This window comes from Mus caroli, unplaced genomic scaffold (assembly GCF_978045245.1).
Source record: "Mus caroli unplaced genomic scaffold, Mus_caroli_1 scaffold_11, whole genome shotgun sequence".
In the NCBI taxonomy this organism is placed as follows: Eukaryota; Metazoa; Chordata; class Mammalia; order Rodentia; family Muridae; genus Mus; species Mus caroli.
This window is the reverse complement of record NW_028227266.1, coordinates 73,480,493-73,493,570: the sequence shown is the minus strand read 5'-3', so window position 1 is coordinate 73,493,570 and position 13,078 is coordinate 73,480,493.

Here is a 13,078-nt window from a genome sequence, read left to right as displayed (position 1 = left end):
TAGAGAATATAGAATAAAGGAAGGAATATGGAAATAGTATAACTAGTGACCAAGTTGAATTTGTCATTTTATTACAAATATTAGAAGCCACGGTAACAATCCTAATTTTATTTTGCAGTGCCCACTACAAATGTACAAGATTGTAAAGTAAGTCTGCTTGTCTGCCTATCTATCTATCTATCTATCTATCTATCTATCTATCTATCTATCTATCAATCTATCTATCTATCTATCTATCTATCTAACATCTGTCTCTTTCTACCACTTATCTAGCTATCTAATATACCAATCATCTATCAATTACTGTAGATCACCTCTATGTCTGTCTATTATCTACTTATAAGTATCTATGCATTACCTGTCACCTCTCATTTCTCTCTCTCTGTCTTAGGGCGACAGACTTAAACCATTTTTCTTAAGATTGTCCTGGTCTAGCACCAGAATTCTACTATCTCAAGAATGCTTCTCACTACCACCAGACCCAGGGAAATGGAATAATTTGGAAATTGAAAATAAGAGCCTGTAATTCTTACTTTAAGAAAACTTTAAAAAGATAGCAGGTACCATGACATCATACATTAAAAAAAAGAATTATTTACTTTTTTTTTTATGTGAGCACACTGTAACTGTCCTCAGACACACCAGAAAAGGGCATCAGATCCCATTACAGATGGTTGTGAGCCATCATGTGGTTGCTGGGAACTGAACTCAGGACCTCTGGAAGAGCAGTCAGTGCTCTTAACTACTGAGCCATCTCAGCAGCCCTACAGTGTAATTTTTGTCTATTAAAATTTACCTACCTATTTATTTGTTTACATGCATGTATGTGTGGAAGTCAAAAGCCAACTTGTGGGAATCAGTTCTCTCCTTCTACCATGTGGGTGTCAGGGATTGAGCCCAGGTCTTCAGGCTTGGTAGTAAGTATCCCTAATGGCTCAGCCATCTTGCTGACCCATCTACCTAGTTTTACCCATCCAGTAACATACTTTCTGTGTAAGCATGAATCCAGAAATCCAGAACCCAGTGGGTAAAAAGCCAGGTTCTATGACAAGTGTCTGTAATCCCAGTGCCAGGGAGGTAGAGTCAGATGGATCGGTGGAGCTGGCTGGTGGCTCAGTTGAGCTGAATGGGCATGAAGGACGGTAGAAAAGACCAATCATTAGCCGCTGATTTACTGGATTATTTAGTGATTCGCTTAACACACTGCTTGGACTGCCCCCTTGCCAAGCCTGACTTCACAAGGACTTGGAGAAATAGCAGAGACAATGGATCGCTGCCTTAACAACCTGCTGATTGCCACATACTCTTCTGTAAGGTCTCATTTGATCATCCCACCTTTGCAGCTTTAGAGTATAAAAAGAGAATGTCAGCTGGAGCCAGGACTGAGGTCTTTCAGGAGCTGTTCCGACTTTGGTCCATTCGTGACGTCTCTTCCTCTCCACTTATGCTGGTGTCATAAGGCTTATTCCAGAAAGATTCCTGACATAGGTAATCGTACCAGGTGCACCGAGACCATAATTCTCAACCTGTGGGTTGTGACCCTCAGGGGTGGGGGGTAGTGCAAAATAACCCTTTTACAGGGTACGCCTAAGAGCATCAGAAAACACATATTTATATTATAATTCACAAAGTAGCAAAATTACAGTTATGAAGTAGCAACAAAAATAAATTTATGCTTGGGGTGCTGATCACCATAACATGGAATATGAATATTAAAGGGCTGCAGCATGAGGAAGGTTGAGAATCACTGACTTAAAAAAAAAAGCTGGAGAGTTAGGTCCAAGGAGGAACATGATATGGGCTGGAACTGCCTGCACGCGTTCGCTATTGGCACCCATTACAGTGCACTGCAGGGGAGAATCCTGTGTGCACTGGTCCTTTGGTTTCCATCTCAGGGCAGGACCAGACTGAGGAGTGTTGTAAAGACTGGATATAGATGGGTAGAAACCAAACCAGGCTTGTTGTTGGGCTGGGGAGGACACAGATGTGGTGGACCTTGGAAAGACTTGTATGCTGTAGACCTTCATCATGGTTAGCTGACTGAATGAGCTCTTAGGAACTTCTGGAGATCTCCCAAGGGGCTCAACACACCCAGGAGAATAGCTATTCTGCAGAGGAAAAGGACTCACCAGGCAGGGTTAATAGAGCCTCATCAACCCGGTTGCCTAAACATGTGCTGAGTGAGGACAATACACACAGGCATGCCACAGCTCATCAGGTGGAAAGACTCGAGGTCTCAACCCTACACAAGGAACCCTAAGCAACTAAGGAATGCCGAGAGTGAGAGCAGGGGAAGGGGGGTAGAAATAGAGTTGTGTATGCACATATGCATGTATGAACAAGTTAGGAAAAAGAGGCTAAGGTTTTGAAAGAGAGGAAAGAGGGGGTATACAGGACGGTTTGGAGAAAGAAATGAGAAGGAAAAATGATGTAATTATAATCTCAAAACTAAAAAAAAAAGTAATAAGAAGGGAAGTCTCTTAGTCTTCACTTTGGCCATTGCCTCTGTAGCTCACAGTTCTTCTGAGCGTCCCCTTCTCAGTCAACAGGAATAATAAAATAAAATGAAATAAAATAAAATAAAAATTATACATGCTACATGCTTAGCAATTGCTGACACGTGGAGAGAACTCTCATCTTCATCACTCTCCAGAGGCAGACAACATGTTGCTAGAGGAATTAATTATTTTCATATATATGTTGTTATGTATTTTGAGTCATGATGCAATACTGAAGACACACCAAGAGATGTGAGGAATAAGACAGCCAGCCGCCAGGTACCCAGTGCTCTGCTTAGAAAATAAAAATGCTCAGTGTGCTTCGAAAACTTAGATGCCTGTGGGCAGTGCTTTTATTCTTACGTCTATTATTAAGTACTGCACATTGACAACCAAGCATTGCAAGGCATCTCTTTGCCTCCTTGCATGGTCTATATGCTTACTTTTCTGTAATCTACACATGTTGTTCAATGCTATATTAGTGAGATTTAACCATGTTGCTATGGCTCTACTTCGCCAGTTTTTATTTCTGTGGACTATTCCTCCAAATGTTTACCATTTAGTTATCTTTTTTTAAAATAAAAATTAATCATTAACTGAGTTCATCTATAAGTGGTTGTGGTTCAGCATTATAAAGCAAAAACTTCTGTGGTTGTCTATATATTTATAAAAGGTTTCTTTGGGAACCTATTTGGAAAAGAAATTCTTCAATTATGGTTTAGCAATTATAGTTCTAGGCCCTGCTATTCCACACATTTACTAATACCTGATATTTTCAGACCTTAAATTCTGTTGATCTGATACTGTGAAATGATATCTCATTATAGTTTTATTTGCACTTCTCCTAGTGAAATTTAAGCCATGGCTTTATGAATATATTTTTATAGTCAAATTAAACTGTATACACATGTTTTTGATTTATAAATTCAAACCTACATATTCTACTTTGTTACATGCTCTTTATACACATTTTAATGGCTGCATAATACTCCAGCATGTAAAAGGAAAAGGATCATTATTGTTACTAGAGATGTAGGTGCTGTCAAGGTTTTCCCTTTTACAACTGAGACCCCACATGTTTTGACTACAAAGTCTTTTGTTTGTTTTTGTTTGTTTGTTTGTTTTTTTTTTTTTCAGGACAGGGTTTCTCTGTGTAGCCCTGGCTGTCCTGGAACTCACTTTGTAGACCAGGCTGGCCTCGAACTCAGAAATCCGCCTGCCTCTGCCTCCCGAGTGCTGGGATTAAAGGCGTGCGCCACCACGCCCGGCTTGACTATAAGGTCTTTTACACATTTTGGATGCTTTCCTTGGTCGACTTGAAGAACAGTTCCAGAGTGCTGGCTGTGGCAGTTGCCAAGTTGCTCTTCGAAAGGCTGTTCCAATATTCTCACCAACCAATGGTACGCAATTACAACCTGGGGTTGGAAGGGCATTGCTCATATCTTCTCTGGATTTTCTGGAGGATGGTTCCAAATGCTTCTTATAAGCTATTTGGAACACATGCCAAAGCCGTGGAGTGGGAGCTGGCTCAAGAGAATGGTTAGCATCTGCAGTAGTACAAAACCTTTAGTAGGGCAAATCTGTTCCCCTCTACTCCTTCCCAGGTAAGGAGGGACTATGAACTAAGAAAGGAGGCACCATGCACCTGGGGTGAACTAGAGTTCGCTGCGCAGGAGTCCCCTTCTTCCCCTTCAGCATAGCTGATCCCTGACTTTTCTGACAAAAACTCTTACCTGCCTTCCTCAGATAAGACCCCACCTCCTCACCCCCTTGAGACAAGTTGTCTTGAAACTCAGGCTGGCCTTGAACTCTCTATGAAGCCAAAGGTGACTTTGGACTTCTGATCTTGTTTCCCAAGTATCACAAGTATGCCCCACCAGTTTATACTATCTCAACTCAAACCCAGAGCTTTGTGGATATTAAGCTTGCACTCTGCTGTCTGAGCCATATCACCAGGTCTAAGACTTCACTTTAAAGAAGTGGAGCCCTTCCTTCCCTTGGAAATAAGATGGCATGTATATTATGCTCTATTTAACAGCGTATCAAGTCCAACAACTATCAGCCACTTTCCATATCCTGGGAAAATCCCTGGAGGTTCAAGAGCCCATCACCTTATCACGGACCCTGTAGCAGTCTATTTACCATACTCTCTATAATGTCGGTATTAGTTATAGAGAGATGCAATCAGTTGTATCTATGGCTTATAGTGATACCTCATGTTACTTTTGTAACCAGCAGTGACTGAGAATTTGTTATGAAATAGTGCTTTTGGGGGGCATAGCTGAGATGCAGGTTCTGGAGTACAGGTATATGTTTACCCTGGAGTTAGCAGATATTTCATAGCTGAGCCAATATGCTACACCGTGGCTTCTGAGCTCTGGCACGCTGCCCTGCTGGGCTAATATGTTAATAATAAGTGGTGCTCCTTCTGCACTGGCCCTGCCCCTCATTAATGTCCCCCAGGATCTGCTCTGCCTCATGAGTCTCCATTCTGCCCCCAGTGTTCTACAGGGGTGGAGTTTGAGAGCTGCTTATACATCATAGGTGGCTCTTTAAAAAGAGATTTTTACAGAAGGCAGGCTAATTTAATGGCCATGAGTAACACTTGAAGGTCCAGAGGCTGAGAGAATGATTGGAGTGGTAAGATCTTGGTGCCCAGGACAGGTCTCCTCGTCTAATGGGGAAGAAGCCACCAACGAGTAAATGCATAGCACACAGGGAAGGGAGTTCTTTTCCTTCCTCCTAGTCTTCCTTTGAAGTTCATGGACTGTGCTTACTGAGAGACCAGTAGGAGAAAGGAAGGATACAGAAGTAGCTGGAGAGGACACTATAATATCCCACCTCAACATGGTAGATTGGTTCTTTAATTCAAACAGGGGGAACATATTCTATAGAAGTCTAGAGCTTCTGTAGACAGACAACCCTAATGCGACACTCTTAGCTGGAAGCACCGTGCTTCTGTTCATCATGGGGAGGCATGGGAGGCTACATCATAGACTGTAAGGAGCATTTTTATTCCCTCTAGGCACACACTTCCAGCAAGGATTTCCCTGTCTAATGTAAGTACCTGTTAGGGTTTAATGATATGCATTGCAATGCTCCCACCTCTGCTGTTTGGAAACACTATCTGTATTAGTTACTTTTCTGTCGCTATGCTGAAGGACAAGGACCAAGGAAATTATAGAAGGAAGAGTTTATTTGGTATTACAGTTCCAGAGGAATAAGAGTCCGCAGTGATGGGTAGGCGTGGCAGCAGGTGGCAGGTGTGGCATAGGAAGCAGAGAGCTCCCATTTTCAAACGGAAGCACAACGCAGGGAAAGTGAGCTTCAGTTTGGTGAAACTACACCCAAAGGCAGACATACTGCCCCCAGCAAGGCTACAGCTCCTAAGCATCCCCAAACAGCTCCATCAACCACGGACCTAATGAGAAATGGGGGCATGCTTGTTAAAACTGCTTCACTCTTTCTTTAACAATAAATCACACAGGGCCTAAACCCAGCACAAACAGCAACAACGCAAAGCAAAGCAAAATAAAAACAAAACACTCACGAGCCCACATAGTTGGGAACTGATTTTGTAAACTGATAGACTATTAACATAGTTGGATAAAACTTCTCAATATAAGATGTTACTTCTGATTTATTAATGTTATAAGCATATTAATTGTTATCACCGTTATTAAAACGGATGAATTAGACTTGGCACTGGATCTCCATATAATTAGAGAAATAAAATTCTCTGAATGCTGAACTCCTGGGCAAGCTGACGACTCCACCAGTTCCATTATTAATTTCAGGGTTGTTCAGCTCAGCTTCAATTAAAATCAAACATTTATTTTATTACTTTCGATTGAATTGTTATCTTTGAATGGGTAATGTGGGTAATATATGCACAAGGTAATAAAATTCAAACAGTAAGTCTCTGTCCCACCACTGACCCGTGTGCCTACCACCTCACCAATGTTGTCAGAGTTTTATCGTGTATCTCTGAGAGATTTATCAGAGCTCCACCTGCCCATTTATATCTTTATATAGTTCTATCCATATCTGATTTTATTTCATATAAATGGGAGTATAGTTTATATATTATTCTGCCATGGCATTTTGCCTAGTGTCCATATCTTGTCCATAGTTTCACAGTCTCTTGGTCTTGAATGGCTGCATTGAATTTTGTTGTAATCCTGAAACATATGGAACAACTGCCACATGCTACCTGGGAAGTGAAGATGAATATGGAAGGGTTCTGTGTGCAAAATGGTAGGCTGTGTGTCTTCTCTAGGAAAGCTATGAGAAGAATTAGGAATAAGCCTCAGAAGGAGAGGTTAGTTCTATTTGATGCTCTGACTCCTGGAGGGGAAGATTTGAGCAAAGCATGAAAGGGGATAAAGACACCAGGTGGGAGGAGTGGAAAGGGATGCAAGACAAATCTGTTAGAGGCATGATGATTATGGCATGAGGATGTGGACTGACCCCCAAGCCGGTGGTGGACAGGGAGACATAGGCACGAGGAGAAAGCTTGGTGACTGGGATGCCAAGCCGATGAGCAAAGTAGTGTGTGTGTGTGTATTATGTGGAGTCTTGGAAAAGAGAGGGGAGAGAGAAGAGGCGAAGCTACTGAATAGGCCTGAAAGTAGGAAGGACCTGGATAAGAGCAGGAGAGGGAAGAGGAAGTGTGAACTCTTGAGACATCATGGAGTTAATCTTTCTTAGGAATAAGGATTGGCAGCCTCCTGACATCATTAGCCATTCTAAATCTATTCCCTGATGAACTTGGAGTTTTGAATTTCTAATGAGGACATCTGACTGACAACCCATTTAGGGTAATACACTTCAATAGAACAGTCAAACACACTTATTTCAACCAAGATACAGAGTGCCATTAATTTGTAGAAGAAAAATAACTGTAGGGTGACACCCTTCACCATGCATCTACCATTGACAAGGCTGATCGGAGCCGTCCCTGAGTTACGTACATTGGCTTCTGAAGCAGAAGGCAGAGCGTGCTTCTATGTCCCATCCTGTACTTGCAAAGAGAGATGATTTTTTGGGGGGTTAATGTGTTAATAACTTTCAAAGGTCAACAAATATGAAGGAAAATAAAATTCTCCAGGTAACTTTAAGAGCAAAGTATAAATGGTATTTTGCAAGGCAAGTTCATTAACCTGTCTCTACCATCGGCACCAGTGATGAATGGGTGGCACTTGATTTCCTGTTATTTCGGCTCTCTCACAGTTCCTAGAGGTTCTCCATTAGGAAGCAAGATAATTAGCACAAAATGTATTGATGAAATTCAAAATGACTTGATTCTAAAGCAATATCCTATGTTTCTCCCATTACAGAATGATTTAAAACACAAAACAAAACAGACCTCTCCTTGCCCTCCAGGGAGAAATACATATAACACTGAGAGTTAAATTGATATCTTTTTCTGTTTTCCTAATAAATATTTTTTTTTTTGCCCGGAGTGAGTGAGTACCTATTTTCAAAGCCTGTCAAATATTTCAAGTTGCCTGCTGAGGAACCCTGGTGGTTCAGCCATTGCTTTTGTTTGGCACAAGCTGTTTTAGTGGGTGGTGATTCTCAGCAAAGAAACCCCCGAATTCTAATCCAACCCTCTGCAGAGGCTCTGAGGCATAACGACAGGAGCCATCACCCTGAGAGTACAGTCAAAGTCGGAACTGGCATGGGGAAACAAGAGTGCCACCGTCTCTCTGCTGAGGCAGAAAGTCACTGTGAGCCTGCTTCTTCTGTGACCTCCTTTTGAACACTCTTGGGGTCAGACACATCCAACCTCTGTGCTGTCTCTGAAATGCCACTGGACTCTGCTTCTGTATGGCTCCCACTTTGGAGCTCTCCCTAGAGACCCAGACCTGAAGGTAGATATGAGGCATCCAGGGTTGTATTTTCCCCTTTTCTTAAAAATTTTCATATTGAAAACTTAAGGCATAATATAAAAAGTAGAGGAGGTAGTTATGTTAAAAACTTCTCCTTTATTCCTAACAGTTGTCAAAATTTTGAAAAAATTCCATCAATACCATCTACCTTTTATAATGTAATACAAAGCAAAACTCAGTCATGCACATTCATCCGTGTCTACTTAAAACACACCTCTGCCAAAAGACAAGTGCTTTTCTACTTCTTGTAATGTCACCGTCACAGATCAAATTAAAGAGAGGCCAGAGGCTCACAACTCTAATCCCAGCACTTGGTAGATAGAGTTAAGCTTGAGGTCAACCTGTTCCAAATCAGCGAGGGCTGCATGATGAGACCCTGTCTCAAAATTAGTGTGGGAGGGGGGAGCAATGGGATTTTCCTCAGCTTTAAAGAAGGGAGTCATGTTATTTTCAGGAAAATGAATGTAACTGGAGATGTCATATTGGCTGAATGAAGCTGCTCTTAGAAAGACATTTTAGTGTGTCTTCTCTTTCTGTGGTTTCAAGACTTTCTATATATTTTAAAATATGTGTGTGTGTGAGTGTGTGTGATATGAAAGGAGAAGTGAAACTGTCTAGAGGGACAAAGTGGGTAAGAAGGGAAAGGGGAGTGGAGGGGGAAGGTAAGGGAAGCATAGGAGACGTGGGTGAAATATTCTAAATGTATGATATATACTTACATGGAAGTTTAAAAAGGACAATAGTCATTTCCTAATATTATCCAGTCCCTAGTACATTCCCACTGTTTAGACCATCCCCAAAATGTCTTTTAAAGGTATTCTTTTTCCAGCTGCATCCAGTCAACATCTGCACGTTAGAACTCGCATTGGGTTTAGGTTTAAATATCTCTGAATCTATAGCAACCTCAGTTTCCGCTGGAAAACAAGTTATGTGCCTATAAAAGGTGCTGTGCTGTGGTTTGCTTGCTTACATCCATGTGAATTTTAGTTCAGCCACACACATCTCCTTGGTTCTGAGACTACCTTGGCTTGTTCCCATCTTCTGTCAGTAATGTAAGACAAGTGGTGCTGTGAGCTTCCTCACACACCTTAGCAGGAGTGGCTCACTATTAACTGGTCCAAAGTTGAGGGAATGAGGCCTTGAGAGTCAGTTGGTAAATCCAACTTAGGTGTTCAAAGCATGGTATTTGAGGGCATAGACACATGTTAATATCTGATCTGTCAGTGTATGTGTGTATGCATGTGCATGTATGTTCATGTAGGTAGAAGCCAGAGGTCAGCCTTCAGTGTCTTTTTTTTTTTTTGGCAGTGTCCACTTTATTTTTTTGAGAGCTCTCATTGGGACTTAGGGCTCAATTGGTAGGCTGGGCTGGCTGGCTGGCTACCAAACTCAAGGATCTTCCTCTTTGAACCCCCTTAGTCCTCATATTTAAGCACACATGCTATCATGCCTGGCTTTTTATGTGGGTGCTGGGTCTCGAACTCAGGTCCTTATGCTTATGAGACAAGCATTTTATAGGCTGAGCTATTACCCCAGATCCTTCTTATATCTCTTTACCTGATTTACACTAGTGACATTGAAGAGAAAGCCTCCAGCTGCTCGCTAGATCATGGAGGAGAATCTGGAGAATTTAAGAATAAAGAGGATGAGGTGATGGCTCAGTGGTTAAGATCACATACAGTTCTCACAGAGGACCCGGGTTTGGCTCCCAGCACCAAGGAGGGTGTCTCATAACCGCCTGTAAGCACAGTTCTGGGAGGATCTGACATCTGGCATTTTCAGACACCTACCTGCATTGACTTATGCATACACACACATGGATGCACAGACATACCCACACACATAATTAAAAATGAATACATTCTCAAGAAGCGCCCCCCCCCCACCCAGATCTCAGCCAATCACTCTTTTAAGCTGAACAAGAAAGACGAGGCTATCTCCCTTGCTGTAAAATGTGTGCCATTCCCATGCAGCTGTGGGCATCACCTGTCCACAGCTGTCAGATCACATGGAGGTCAGCCTGGTTTGGTAGAGTATAAAAGAGGAACTCGGGCTCAGAGGAGGTTGTGGGCTGCTTAAAGCTCGGCAGCCTAGAGCTAGGGAATGCTGTGATCCCAGTTTTACTTTTATTTTTTAAAATTATCGTTTTGAAATTACATCATTGAATTGAAATGATAGTTACATCATTTCCCCCTTCTCTCTCCTCTTTTCGACCTCTCCCATGTCCCTGCACTTGCCGCCTTTCAACTCCATGGCCTCTTATTCTTTGCTTTATATAGTACATGCATATATACTCCTAGATAGATTAATACTCTCTGCTCAGTCCATATAATGTTAGTCGTATGTAACTCAATTTCAGGGCTAACCAGTTGGTATTAGATAGCCAACTTGGGAAGCTCTTTCCCGGGGAACGGTATTTCTCCTACACTCAACATCCCTTAGTTGCCTGGCTATAATTTTCTAGTTGTGCTTCTTGTAATAAACCCAAGAGAAAGCCCAGGAGGGCCGAGACGAGTGCTAACAGCAGTGATGTGCCGAATCTGCCTCCTGTACACCCTGCTCAGTCTGCCAGATCCCAGTGAGGAAGGCAAAGGGGCTTCTTGTAGTAGCACAGTCCTGGCATTCTATATCTGGATACATCCCTCCGACATTTTTGTCCCTTGTAAACAAAGGTTTTTAAAGAAGCCTCTACTGGGAGATCGTTAAAAAACAGGAAGCTGTTATGAATAAAGATTTCTTTGTTGCTCCATTTTCTCAGACCCATTTTCCCGCGTCCTTTGATGTTCTTCTCTTATGAAAGATGGAGACAGAAAGCTGCATTAGCAACCTGGAAACCTGGGTGTCAGATCTGCCATGCTTTGTCTTTGGGAAAGACATCTTGCCTCTTTGGACCTCTGTGCCAGTCAAATGAAGGCCTAGGACATACGAATTATAATGTTTGATAATGCCAGTTTCTCTCATCTGCATGAATGGAAGATGAGAGAGGTTGAAGGCTTTTAGAGGGCCCACACTGTTGGCGCTGCCGTCAGCCCTGGATTTGGGACTCTTCTTTTGTTTTGACTGTCCCTTTACCCATTTCATGCTCTACATTTGTGTTGTCCTGATTCCCACATTACTCCCATGCATCCCACAGAGCTCTTCCATTTGATCTTATTGTTTCTTCGAAACTCACCAGCTCTGGGTTTCTCTCTCCTGAGTGCCTCAGTCCAATGACAGCTTGCTGAACACTGACTGTATGCAAACCTCTGTGCTACTGAGCTCAGGGATATAGATAAACACAATATAAACTCTCAGAGTAAGCGCTCTCCATTGAGGGCTGCATACCACTGCCAGTGATACAGGGTATCTCTGTGAGGGGAGGATGGAAATGGTTAAGCTGAGGCCTGCTGGATGAAAAGCACCCACGGATAGAAGGGAGGGCATATCGGTTGATGAAAACCTGTTGGGTGAAGCTTCAGGAGTAATCTGTGTAATGAAAAAGAAAGTCAGTGTGGTGAGTGAGTTAATGAGCTGAATGTGAGGGTGAGACTGGGGGAAGATGAACTGTGGGGGAAGCAGAGTGACTTGGGTTTTGAACGTCATGTTGAAGAATATGGGTGGCTGGGCTCCATTGAAGGTGAGCTGGATTCTGGGGAAACATGAAGCTATGCTATCCTAGAATTTAGTATATTTTGAGGACTAAAGTGATGGGCATAGACCCAACTCCATAGTCTACTTATGTTTGGGATCCAGGACCCTAAATTTCAGGTGGTTCCATAGGAGCAGCACAGACAGTAGAGACCCCCTTGATTATAACAAGAGTGAGAGGAGACAGAATCGGCAGACTCAAGGAAGCACCTTATGAGATGGTGTTGGAGCACCCAGGAAAGTCCTTGGGATTCTTGAGATAATGTGGGAGAAATGGGGTGATCTGTGGTTTCTACAGAGTGGTAGGGATAATGATGGGGACAGAGAAGTGCTTCTGTGAAAATGTCATTACCTCACTGGAAAGGAAAAGAGATGGAAGGATCTTAAAGGCAGTGACCTGCTGCTCTGGCTGTTAGAATAAACCTTGAATAAACTCTGCTTGACTCCGACCAAGGCCATATGTCAAACCCCAGTCTCCTCCCCCTTACTTCCACTGCCAGACTCAGTCATCCACTATGGCACACATCCTTATAGCCTGGGCAAAGCAGTTTCTAAGGCCTTGCTGGACAAATACCTCTAAGAGGGAGAAACTACAAGCTTGCATAGTCCCAGCCATTGTGTTCCCCAAGCCCTGGGTATGAACCCAAAGTGTCTCCTTCCCCTTTGTGCAGACTTCCCATTCTTCCTGTGTCTGCCCCTGCTGTTTGAAATAAACAGTTCTATCTATTGAGGTCAGACTGGTCTCTTCTCTGCCTCCTGACTTTTTAACCCACCTCAGAAATCTATCAGCTCCAGGAGGAAAGAAGGGAACTGCTCACTAAGTCTTTGTGGGGTCATGTGATAGAAATAGGTGGGGACTGGGTAACTCTCCAAGACCATGGTGGAATGGGAAGCAGGTGACTCCCCATGACAGTGCTGGGAGGGACACGGGCTACTTGTTTGATCCCCACATAAGGCAGAGACTATCCAGGCTTCTTTCTGTGCCTGAAGCCTTTGGACTGTGGAGATCAGATCTATCTATCTATCTATCTATCTATCTATCTATCTATCTATCTATCT